Here is a 14,169-nt window from a genome sequence, read left to right on the forward strand (position 1 = left end):
TCAATCATGTAATAGTAGGTCAAATAAAACTATTACAACAGTTCTGGAATCATGTGATGTTTTAAGTCTTTTGATGTCTTTTTATTTCACGTCTGAAGTAATAATAAACGCAAAATTCAAACTCATGTTCTACTCGCCCTCATGTCGACTAAGGGTTGGGATTATTTTCAGAGTGATCTGTTCTTTTTAGAGTTATAGACAAAAATGTTTGTTCATTTTAATGTAGCGACTGGAGCTCAGTTGTCTTCGTCTTCATCTTTGTCCAAAAAAACACATGAAAACATCCAAATACCTCCAAACTGCTCGCCCTGTAACTCTTGGATTGAAGCTCCACATGAGAAGAAATGATCATAAAAACACTTAAATGAATCTATATATTTTAAATGTGTTTGTAATGAAAGATCTCAGTCTCTCAGTGTAAATCCTGCACTTGTGCACTGACACTTTCAATGTGTTTGATGAGGAAACACTAGCTGGAGCTGAGCCTGAGAACTTCAATAAATATATTTAATATTTAAACATTTAACAATAAACACGTAATTGGATCAAACCTCATATCATTTTGAAACGGAGGCGCCACCTACTGAGCATTAAACATGATGACACTGTTAGTGAAGCTTCATCTCACCATCACTAGTTTTGGATGACCAGCATGTCAGAGTAAGAAGAACACGCCGTACAACAGTGGTGCTTATTGAAGCCTCTAATATATAACAGGATTGAAAATAATTCCCTTTCCGTTTTCACGGCTCCATTATTACAAACAACAGGTATTTACTTCCTGTGATGTGTTCAAGAGTTGGATTGTAAAACATTGACTGTAATCTACAGTTGCACCACTAGATGGAGCCATTGTCAATAAATAAACACACGAGTCACTATCATCACCTGTCGTGGTTCACTCCATCCCTGCAGCGAGGAAAACTTATCTTAGTCCTTGCAGAATTATTGACAGGACAGTGAAATATCTAAAATCACCACTAGAGGGAGCGATGTTCTCTCAGATTACAATTAGCAGCATTTTAGTCTTTCTTTATCCTTTAACTGACACATCGTCCTTTGTGTTGACATCAGGGGTGTCACACCCTGAAGATGACATGTGTTGGTGAATCATATAATACTTATATAATACTTTATTATTTGTTTACTTTCAGCACTTTATATAGACCTGATGTTTTATTTTTTCATTATTTAGAAGAAACAACAGCAACATTCTTTCCTGCTGGAGGAAACTGAAGGCAACACTTGAGACTCAAATACAGCAGAATGTAGTTATAAAAGTGATTCAAACGACACAACAATAATCATTAAATGTTGGGTTTTTAAAAAAATCAAAGTCGCTTGATAATCTTGACAAAATTGCAACATATTCCATACGTTTCAAAGCGAAGGTGCGTCCGTTTCTCTTCCAGATCAGCTGTGCAGAGAAAAGTTGTTCTGGACATGTTAAAAAAATCCAAAACTAACATCCAAACTGACAGAAATTGACAAAAGTCCAACAGAAATGTTCTACCAGACAGCAATAGATGAAACTCTAAAAAGTCCAAATGGACATCTGGACTTGTTCCTGCGCTTCCTTCTGGGTCTTTCTCTGCAGACCAGCCAGAGTCTCCTTCCAGGTTTGTTGACACAGACAGGAAGTAGCTCCTGGACCAATCACAACACAGCAGAGCTCATCAAGAAGAAGATAAGTGAGGATGTGTCTCCAGAGAGAATCATCAACCTGTTCCACTGTCTGAATGAAGTGAAGGACACTTCTCTGGTGGAGGAGGTCCAACAGCAGCTGAGATCAGGACGTCTCTCTGATCAAATGTCTTCTGCTCAATGGTCGGCCCTGGCCTTCATCTTACTGTCCTCAGAGGAACATCTGGACGAGTTTGACCTGATGAAATACTCAGGAAATGCTTCAGACGAGGTTCTTGAGAGGCTTCTGCCGGTGGTTCAAGCTGCAAACAAAGTTCTGTAAGTTGTTCAAACATTTCTGATGATATGAACTAAACATGAATGTTTGATTTACTCTTTGATGATTGTTGTGTTTGTCATCGTGTTTAACAAACTGATCCTAATTTAGACAAACCTTCCTCAAATATTCATACAATATGTGATTTTATGATGTAACTAGTTCAGTCTTGTCAAATAGAGAATTGAAAAGTAAAGATGTTACGTAGTTTATAAAAATATCATCTTAATAAATCATTGTAATGATAAACAAACAAGCGTCAACTTTAAATGAAAATGAATAATAATCAAAACAACATATTTAAAACGTGTGGCCTCATTAATTATACTGCGTATACACAAATGAATGTGTACGCAACATTTATTTATAGAAAATAAACTTAAGTTAGCATGTGTGACCTTCACAGCAGCTCTGAGCCTGATTTCTACAAAATCTTCATCTTAAATTCACATGAAGTTTCTTGAATGAAACAAAACCACGAAGGTTACATCAATAAAAATGCAGCTTTATTTAACTTTACTGTTTCATACAAAAGGTCAACTCTTGTCTTTTTCTCAGGAAATGTGTTCTATAAAAATAAATAATAAAATCAAAGGGGTTCGTCTTCATAGTCCTCTTTGTCCGACTGTGTGTATTTAATTTAAAATATTCATGTTAGGTATTACTTTAAGATTCTTTTTAAGCAAAATATGTTCATAAATGTCACTTCCTGTTGGAGCAGTTGAATCTATTTTCAGCTCATGAACTGAATATTGAAAAACATTTGCTTTGTTTCTTATGCAAGTAGATCAGTGTCATCAGAGAATTGAAGGATTGAATTTAACATTTAATTTTATTAAAATGTTCTATTTTTTTAACCATAGAAATATTTCCTGAATCATTTTATTAAATAATTTGAATATATATTATATATTGGATTTTAAACACTTTCACATTTGTATATTTAATTAAAAAAGCCACTTGTCAAAAATATTGATTCTTGAATTTTTTTCATTTTATTTATTACTAAAATAACAATATTAAACTATAAATAAACTCTTTCAATTCTTGTCAAATAGAAAATTGAAAAAGTCACTTGTTGATGAAACTCGTCTCTTTCACAGGCTGATCTACTGTCTACTGTCAGAGAGAAGTTGTTCACTTCTGTCCTCAGTCCTCAGCTCTCCGTCCTCTAGTCTGACTCTACTGGACCTGAGTAACAACGACCTGCAGGATCCAGGAGTGGAGCTGCTGTCTGCTGGACTGAAGAGTCCACACTGTCACCTGGAGACTCTCAGGTCAGAACATCATCTTTTCTACATCATCAAAGCTCAAATGTAAAGTCAGAGGTGGAAACACGAGTCAAAGTCTGTCATCACTTTGTTCTTCAGTGAAGCAGCTCATAGATACATTTGTATGTTTGTGTAGCAGGTAAAGATGTTACGTAGTTTATAAAAATATCATCTTAATAAATCATTGTAATGATAAACAAACAAGCGTCAACTTTAAATGAAAATGAATAATAATCAAAACAACAGTCCTTCATATTCTTTATCCAGTGTTCTCGCGTCATCTGTCTCGTAGAAGACAAAACACTTAAGAGTGGAATCTTGAGGTTTGTCTTTCATTTGTTTTCATAGTTTGTTTTTTCCACCGTTGTTGTCTCTGTTCTTCTCTTATGGTTCATCTGTTGTTCATGAGGTCTACGACTATTTTAACAGTCGACTGGTCACCAAATATTCAACCATTAAGTCGACTAATCGCTTCATTCTTACATTTTTCTTCAATTTATCATGAAGTTTCTTTAATGAAACAAAACTACTTTACTTAGTTTAAGCTTCTTTTGAAGCTAAATATGTTCATAAATGTTCTTTGAAGCCAATAAGTTTTGTTTGTCATGTCTTTTACTGAGACTCCAATTCATTCATCAACAGTCCAAACCAACAGAGTCAAAACAACCATCAACGGAGACTTAAAACATAAACAAAAAAACAGCAGATCTGTGTTCACTTAATAAGTATTTTGTACACGTCAGTATTATTAAAGGAATCATAAATACTTTTGTCTTGTGACATGAAAACACTCAGAGTGGTGACTTTGACGAACTGAACCACATTAACAAGTCATTTCAAAGTCAATTGTTTACAATAAACGACTGTTTTTACTTGAATTTAATGTTGCAACTGTGTGAATAAAATCAATATAAAATAAAGATAAATAATACAATCATAAATAAATCAATTTCACTGACACTCACGTATAGAAAGTATAGTTTTGTAAAAGCATCAGTTAACAGTCAAATCATATATTGATGATCATTTTAAAGACGTGGTTAAAGTCATCATGTGTGGTGGATGTAAAGAGATCAATGAAAGTTGATGTCATTTGCTGTAAGATTAACTTCAAATGTGAAGAAGATATTTCTGTTTGATTATTGATTCTTTCAGGTAGTAGATCCAGATATGAACATTTTATTTTGTAACATTTAGGAAATCCATGTGTGGTGAGTTGTTTGTTTTTGTACAGTGTAGGCTGCCCTCATCGTGTACTGACACTATTGTTAACTCGTCATCTTCATCAGCCGCTGGTTACGACTTCTTCACCCTCATTTAGAGGATTAGCGCCCCCACAAACAGGACAGGAGGGATGAAGTATTGACGTGACAACCAAGTGTGTTGTAAGAAAATATCAATATTTGTGCTCAGGTTATATACGGGTGTGAAAACTAACATGTTGGTAAGAAATGTCTTTCTCCAATGATTTGTGAGGCTCATCTACAACTACTTCACTTCACACTGAACACATGTGTCTCCATTTCCTGTTGAATCCATTGTGCTGATGGTATCTGTGATCATTCTCCTGACATGTGACTGTTGCAACAATCAGTCTCATCAAGTTGATCATGGTTTTCAACATTTTCAAGGTCAAACATTAAGAGAGAAAAGTGTAGATTTCCTACTTTGAATATGACGTGTTGATAAATGTCACTTCCTGTTGGAGCAGTTGAATCTATTTTCAGCTCATGAACTGAATATTGAAAAACATTTGCTTTGTTTCTTATGCAAGTAGATCAGTGTCATCAGAGAATTGAAGGATTGAATTTAACATTTAATTTTATTGAAATGTTCTATTTTTTAACCATAGAATTATTTTCTGAAAAATTTAATTCAATAATTTAAATATTGAAAGGTTGGTTTTGTTTTCATTGAATAATGGAAACATTTTTTACACAGAGTTTCATATATATATATATATATATATATGTATATATATATATATATATATATATATATATATATATATATATATATACATATATATATTGGATTTTAAACACGTTTAAAACATAAATTTAAAAGGATACTTGTTAAAAATATTGAATCTCGATTTTTTTAATTCATAATTCCATACCAGCATTTTTATAATGTCTGTGTTTTGAAGAGGTAAAAAAAAAAAAAAAAAAAAAAAAATACAACTTTAAAATATTATTTAATTTTAATTTTTTTTTACCTCTTCAAAACTCAGACGTTAATATTTTTTTGTTTACCTCTTCAAAACTCCAACATTAAGAAGAGGTAAAAATATTTATGTTTTACAACTTTTTCGAGCCTTCAAAAAACAACATTTTACACATTTTGGAAACAATTTTTTAATGTTATAGTTTTGAAGAGGTACAAAAAAACTACAACATTAAAATATAAATATTTTTTACCTCTTTAAAACTACAACATTAAAATATAAATATTTTTTACCTCTTCAAAACTACAACATTAAAATATAAATATTTTTTACCTCTTCAAAACTACAACATTAAAATATAAATATTTTTTACCTCTTCAAAACACAGACGTTATTTATCTTATTTTTTTACCTCTTCAAAACTCCAGGGTTAAAATTTATATTGGATTTTAAACACTTTGACATTTTTATAATGAATTTAAAAGGATACTTGTTGATAACAATATTAAACTATACGTGTGAAAAATACCTTTACTCAATTAAAACATATTGTTTTTATTATTCAATAAATTAATGAAACCATTAATATACAAATCATTTAATTATTTAATCTTCAATTATTCAAAAAAGTAATTCAACATTTGAAAGGTTGAAACCATTCAATATTGTGATGGCACTGATATACTTCCATAGTTTCTCTTCATCTGGTCCATCAACATCAAATCAACCATAACATGAACACATTCAATCAAACACTTGTTGATGTTCAAAAGTCCAGCATGAATCAATGACGTGTCAATAGTTGGTATCAAAGGTTTGAAAGAAACTTTGACTGAACTATATTAGAGAGGAAGCAGACAACAAACCACAACTGAAGATCTTATCAATGGAAATAGTTGAGTTTGTCTTTAAATAAACTCTTTCAATTCTTGTCAAATAGAAAATTGAAAAAGTCACTTGTTGATGAAACTCGTCTCTTTCACAGGCTGATCGGTTGTCGACTGTCAGAGAGAAGTTGTTCACTTCTGTCCTCAGTCCTCAGCTCTCCGTCCTCTAGTCTGACTCTACTGGACCTGAGTAGAAACTTAGACCTGCAGGATCCAGGAGTGGAGCTGCTGTCTGCTGGACTGAAGAGTCCACACTGTCACCTGGAGACTCTCAGGTCAGAACATCATCTTCTCTCTTCATGTCTGGTCCACAGTTCATCTGGTTTCTTGTCTCTCAGGAGAAATGAAGATAGAAATAAATGTCATGTTTCTAATATCTGGAGAGAAACTAGACGAGTGTCGTCTCAGCTCTTGTTTCCTGGTTGATGAAGCAACTGAGCCAGATTTCCTTGTTCGCAGACGATGTGTTGATAAATGTCACTTCCTGTTGAAGTATTATTTATTTTCAGCTCATGAACTGAATGTTGAAAAACACTTTATTTCATTTGATTAATCAAGATCAAGTTGATCACATGAAAACATTCACTGAAATACGTGTTCATGTTCCAACAATTCAGCATAAATCAATGATGTCTCACTAGTTTGTAGGAAAGTCTGTTTTTCTAAAGTAAATATTTAACAACAAACCACAACCTCAACATTGTTGTTACTCCTTCTTCATGTTTGTGTTTCTGTCGTCATGTTCAACATTTCACCCTCATTTATACCAACATGATAAATATTCAAACAAACATGTGACCATGATCTTATGAAAGTAAATAGTTGATTGTTTTTAAATAAAGAATTGAAAAAGTCACTTGTTGATGAAACTCGTCTCTTTCACAGCCTGAGAGACTGTCTACTGTCAGAGAGAAGTTGTTCACTTCTGTCCTCAGTCCTCAGCTCTCCGTCCTCTAGTCTGACTCTACTGGACCTGAGTAGAAACAAGCTGCAGGATCCAGGAGTGGAGCTGCTGTCTGCTGGACTGAAGAGTCCACACTGTCACCTGGAGACTCTCAGGTCAGAACATCATCTTCTCTTGGTTCTGATAAGTTTCTCAAAGTGTTTCTCCTTCATTTCAGTCTGTCATGGTGTCAGATCTCAGAGAGAGGTTGTTCTTCTCTGGCCTCAGCTCTGACATTGAATCCATCCCACCTGAGAGAACTGGACCTGAGCGGGAATCATCCAGGAGGACCAGGACTGGAGCTGCTGTCTGCTGGACTGAAGAGTCCAGACTGGAGACTGGAGACTCTCAGGTATGAACAGAGCAGCAGAACTCACTGACTGAACTCCAAAGGTCTTCAGACTGAACATTTGACTCTTCATCTGAACTGAGCACATGAATCCAAACTCTGAGTTCCTCCATGTTCTCCTGCTGGACACCAGTGGAAGCATGAAGGAGACAGTTGAGACTGAGCAGCCTGTTTATAGATCCATCTTTGTTGTCATCAACAGTCATGACTGAGTCGTCCACTGAGAATGAAACAATATTCATGAAACATCTGAATCAAATGAATCTGATCTTCTGACTCTTTCTTCCTCCAGGCTGGATCACTGTGGACCACATAGGTTAGACCTTCAGCCATTGATGGTAAGTTTGATTCCATTGATTGACTTCAACATCAAAGCTCATCTGCTGACACAGCAGTTAAAGGTCTTTGTGGACATGGACTTGATGAAGAAGATTCCAGAACAAACGTGCAGATGTTAAGACTCACAGTTACAGTATCAAGTGAAGCTCTGATTCCAAATCTTCAAGTCCTTCAGCTCAAAACTCTTCAGGAGCTTCAACATCAACATTGTTTCAGTTTGACTGTCAGTGGAGAACAAAGAAATATTTCTGTCAAATATTTGAAATCAGACGTGAGTTTGATCATCAACTCACAATGTTGAGTCACTTTAAACATCATTTCACACATGAATCACTTCATATTGAATCATGTGTTCACTTGAACATCTTCATCACAACTAGACTAGACTCATGTTAGCTACATGCTAGTTTAGCTGCTGACTTCATCTTCAAATCTGACATTCAAGATGATTCTGGGATGTTTCAGTCACATGGTTCTTCTCTCAAGTTCTCAGAAGAATGTTGACAGAACATTGACTCGTCTCAGTTTGGATCAGTATATGATCGTCAAGACAACGTTCTTCCACCATCATCACCTCATGTCTCTTCTTCTCTCAGTCTTTACTCTCACTGGACTCACACACTGCAGCGCCTCCTACTGTCCAACGACAACAGGAACTTGATGGAGGATCAGGATTATCTGGATCATCCTGACAGATTTGAAAAGCTGCGACTGGAGGTGGAGAGGAAGTGAGACTATCAGAGTGACTCTCAGAAGAAACACAAGAAAATATGTTATTATGTCAAATGTTTCCTAACATACCTGCTGGATTTGTTTCACGTTTGTTTGTGACTTTTATGATCGTTCTCTAGTTAAACCTCTTTTACTCTGAAAGTAAGTGGTTTAATGGTTATTTTTTCAAACTGTACTTCTCAACAGTAGCTAAACACGATCGTGACAGATTGACTTCATCTCATCTGTCGCCTAGAAATGATGTCATCAGAGGAACAGAGCGAGAGAAACATGAATTAAAAAAGATCAACAAATTCAATCCTCTAGTCAAACAGCTTCAAAACATACAGTTCTTTGTACAATATTCTTAAAATCACACTATATTATATTTTATAAACTGATCATTTATGTTATAATCGACAAGTGAATCTACACTTTGACAAATGTATCGTGAGACAATCTTGATCCAGTTTAGAGAGTTTTTCTTCCTTCATTAACTGCAAATGAAAGTGTGTTAAAGTAACAGTTGAATGTATTCAACATTATTTACTCAATCATGTAATAGTAGGTCAAATAAAACTATTACAACAGTTCTGGAATCATGTGATGTTTTAAGTCTTTTGTTGTCTTTTCACACGTCTGAAGTAATAATAAACGCAACATTCAAACTCATGTTCTACTCGCCCTCATGTCGACTAAGGGTTGTGATTATTTTGAGAGTAATGTGTTCTTTTTAGAGTTATAGACAAACATGTTTGTTCATTTTAATGTAGCGACTGGAGCTCAGTTATCTTCGTCTTCGTCCAAAAAGACACATGAAAACATCCAAATACCTCCAGACTACTCGACTGTAACGTCACTCTTGGATTGAAGCTCCACATGAGAAGAAATGATCATAAAAACACTTAAATTAATCTATATTTTAAATGTGTTTGTAGTGAAAGATCTCAGTCTCTCAGTGTAAATCTTGCACTTGTGCACTGACACTTTCAATGTGTTTGATGAGGAAACACTAGCTGGAGCTGAGCCTGAGACCTTCAATAAATATATTCAATATTTAAACATTTAACAATAAACACGTACTTGGATCAAACCTCATATCATTTTGAAACGGAGGCGCCACCTACTGAGCATTAAACATGATGACACTGTTAATGAAGCTTCATCTCACCATCACTAGTTTTGGATGACCAGCATGTCAGAGTAAGAAGAACACGCCGTACAACAGTGGTGCTTATTGAAGCCTCTAATATATAACAGGATTGAAAATAATTAGTTTTCCATTTTTACGGCTCCATTATTACAAACAACAGGTATTTACTTCCTGTGATGTGTTCAAGAGTTGGATTGTAAAACATTGACTGTAATCTACAGTTGCACCACTAGATGGAGCCATTGTCAATAAATAAAACACGAGTCACTATCATCACCTGTCGTGGTTCACTCCATCCCTGCAGCGAGGAAAACTTATCTTAGTCCTTGCAGAATTATTGACAGGACAGTGAAATATCTAAAATCACCACTAGAGGGAGCGATGTTCTCTCAGATTACAATTAGCAGCATTTTAGTCTTTCTTTATCCTTTAACTGACACATCGTCCTTTGTTTTGACATCAGGGGTGTCACACCCTGAAGATGACATGTGTTGGTGAATCATATAATACTTATATAATACTTTATTATTAGTTTAATTTCAGCACTTTATATAGACCTGATGTTTTATTTTTTCATTATTTAGAAGAAACAACAGCAACATTCTTTCCTGCTGGAGGAAACTGAAGGCAACACTTGAGACTCAAATACAGCAGAATGTAGTTATAAAAGTGATTCACACGACACAACAATAATCATTAAATGTTGGGTTTTAAAAAAAAAATCAAATCACTTGATAATCTAGACAAAATTGCAACATATTCCATACGTTTCAAAGCGAAGGTGCGTCCGTTTCTCTTCCAGATCAGCTGTGCAGAGAAAAGTTGTTCTGGACATGTTAAGTCCTAAATGAAAGCAGCTTTGACTGTACAAAAAAGAAGAAGAAGAAATAAGGACTCGTAGAGAGACTCCACACATGGTGAGACCATAATGTTCAGGGTCGGAGTCTCTCTGCACAACTTCTGGTCTGAGTGATTTGAAACACAGGGGCTCAGTAGCAGAGGTGTGTGTGTTAGTGACATAGTGGGGGGGCAGCACAGAACATATACAATGGACAGGCCAAGCACACAACATGATTCCTTCCTGAGACATTGGTGTGTGTACAGTAACGATGGTCAAGATGATGTGAAGGCGTTTTGGCATCAAGTGTATCACAGGGTGTGAGGTTGCTCTGGATCCTGCATGTTTCTAACACAGGGGACGATGCGTGAGGACAAATATCAGAAGGACCTTCACGATCCCCCGTCCAGAGGGACCACTACAATCTAGTTTTCCCCACCACGACATGACACGGACCCACATAGAGGCTTTTGAGAATCACTTGTATTCAATACAGTGTGTATGTACACCACTCTTCACATGGATCAATATCATGAAGCTGCTACAGGAACGTCCGAGCCCGAGATGTGATCCACCTCAACACTTCCAGACTCTGTCTCTGTCTGCTACATGACCAGAAAGATATGCCCCGACTGGAGTGCTACTTGTTCATACCTACTGTACGTCAAAACAAAAGGGGGGGAACCGTGAACGCCTCATTCTGAACAGCCGGTGATTAGTTAAGTGTCCAGTATTTAGTCGAACACAAAAACTTCCTTCAGTAAAATGTATTTCCTGGAATCACAAACCAATGAACAAAACACATTAAAGGTTTTTCCTTTTCTAAATCAAGTGAAGCCTAAAACTCTTCATAGTTTTGAAGAAATGAATACAGTTTATATACTGTACATATACACTTTAATAATGAATCTTCATGAACTGGATTTCTTGAAAAGACCTGTGACCATATCATACAATCATTTGTTTTCCATTCGTCTGGAAGCACAAAACAATACGTGGACAACAACCTGGAATAGACTGTGACACTCGTAGCGACTTTCTTTTTGTGCACATACATGTGAGGACTGGAAATAACTTCTGTTTGCTCTTTGTGTTCATCAGAATAATGTACACGTGACATCAAAGTCAAACATCTTCCTCAATACTCTCTGTGGTACGAAAAGATCCAAACAGTGAAGGGATACAACAGTTTCTCATCTCAGAAAAGGTTTTCAGTCGCCCTCATGTCAAACACCATAGTTCATATCTATATGTATTTATATAACTTTGTCGGCCGTCACTACGCCGATTGTGTGGCTAGACTGCTTTGGTAGAGCTGGGCAGAGCTGCCGCTCTCCAGGCCTCCAGAGTTCTCCAACATCTCCTGGATGAGAGGAGTTATGGAGCCGGGGATTTCCATCTTGAGGGTGATGACTCGTTCAGCTCCTGCAGACAGAAGGAAACAAAACAACTATTCCTTGCTTGTCTCTGTGTATCCATCATAATACATGAATACACATTTTTTTAATGAAAAATAAACCTCGTTTTAAACTGGCAAACAAACAACATTCTTCTCTGTTATGGCTTTTAAGCTTCTAAGGAAGATAAAACTGACCTAAAAAGTATTTATCTCTAACAGCAGAGGGAGCCAGAAACAAATATGTTTAGCCTTCTGTAGCGCGCCAGCAATATTAGATGTATTGATGAAGCTTCATGAAGCAGGGTCATATTTTTCACAGATCAGTCCCTCCCGGAGGAGTGGGACCCCCACACTGCACTGCTGAACCGGGTTTATACTTCAGGGTCTCAGCTTACAGAGCAAAGAGTGACATCTAGTGGACTCAGGAAATAATGACACTGTTTCATGAAGCTTCATCAACACATCACTATATTAATTTAAAGTGAAAAAAAAGATTTTATTTAATGTTTCTTTTGAGAGGATCTCAAGTTTCATTGTTCAGACCGACCCAAACACAAGATGAACCCTTTATTTTTAGAACCGTGGTTCTACAAATACTGTTACGCCCTCTACAGGCTGTCGCTATGGATTACGTCTCGAGCCTCAGCCTCGTCGCTGAGAAAGATGGACGAACTCGCCAGCAGGGGGCAGTAGGTTGTCTCTGTAGAAGGCCACATTACACACCTGGGATGGGTCGAGCAGCACCGGTCCATCGGCGCATGCATCAGGTTCGGAGAGCGAGTCCTCGTAGCGTTGCATTGCTCGGTGCAACTGTGTTAAAAAGGAAGCAGATCTGACATGAAACAGCTCCGTCAAAATAGTTGTTCAATCAAACAGAAAGAAAGAAAAAATGGAATCAGCAAAGAAAAGAAAATATCCGCTTTGTAGGATTTTTATGAACTTTTTTTCAGCAAATAAGGTATTTAATTTAAGTAACCTATTGATAACATTTAATCTTGTACATTTTGCTGTGCATAATTTAAATGTATTAATTTCAGATGATGCACAATTTAACTCATTTATGAATGTTTATTTTGGATTGATGGAATGATTGACAGCTGTGTTTCTCATGTTCCCGTGATTGAGTGACATGGAGCGGCGAATCGAGTGAGACCAGGACTGTGTCGCAAATTGTTCACTTCTGCACTTACACTTAATATTTTGAGTGCACAAGTGTGTCCCAATTATCAGTGTGCGAAAATCTAGTCCACAATCTGCACTGAATTGGGAAAGTTGAGTGTGGATCGATGGACACTTTCCACCCTCAACGACCTCCATCTTAGTGACGTAGATGAAGCTAAACTGAAGCTAAACTGAAGCTAAACTGAAGCTAAACTGAAGCTACGTCACTGACGACCGTTTTCAGAGCAGATACCGACGTAAATGTCACACAACACAACAACAGTAATAACACAATGAAACACAACTTGTTTCAATTGGAGAAAAGTGTTGTCAAGTGTCAGTGATAGTGTTTCAAAGACTGGTTTCAGTCAGTGTTAAAAAGTAATAGAAGAAGAAGCTGTCAAGTCATTTCCTGTAAGTGTGTAGCAGCAGAGTTTTATTCGAGACAGTACTACCGTGGCCAAATTTGAGCACTGGCCAAGTACATATGTAACCCAGCCGTTTATTTGGTGTTTTATGTTTCAATTATTTTCACTGGAATAATATAATTCAACCCAGTTGTTATTTTTGTGTTTTATTACTTTTCGATGTTTGTATCGCATTAAGACACTGTCGCTTTAAGACGGTCATTGTTTTACTTGTGTTCCACTGATGAGACTCAGGTGTTGAGATGCTTCAGCGGCTCAGAGACTGAGACACGTGTCATCGCTCCTGCATTGCAATTAAAACACTCGCTTGTCACTCCTAGGTGAGCCTAAACAATACGTTTATATTATTGTTCAAATTTCTGTTTCTATTTCTGTGTATAAATGAACGTTGTATCGAAGCAACTATTTACGTTTATGTGTATGAAGCTTGAACATTGTTTTGTAACTTCATGCAAGTGTACATTTTCTCAACAGTATTTTATATTATACTGTTTCACTTTGTTTGAAAGTGAGTTGAACTTTATATTTTGTTATCGCGTGGTGTTGAGATGCTTCAGCGGCTC

At 36.2% G+C, this 14,169-nt stretch overlaps 1 protein-coding gene across 1 annotated transcript in view; it reads left to right on the top strand.

Moving 5' to 3' along the window:
* Positions 1–14,169, top strand: part of LOC148085133 (uncharacterized) — a 523,722-nt gene that overhangs the window by 8,814 nt on the left and 500,739 nt on the right. The window lies entirely within an intron of this gene.

This window comes from Callionymus lyra, chromosome 2 (assembly GCF_982586985.1).
Source record: "Callionymus lyra chromosome 2, fCalLyr1.hap1.1, whole genome shotgun sequence".
Classification (NCBI taxonomy): domain Eukaryota; kingdom Metazoa; phylum Chordata; class Actinopteri; order Syngnathiformes; family Callionymidae; genus Callionymus; species Callionymus lyra.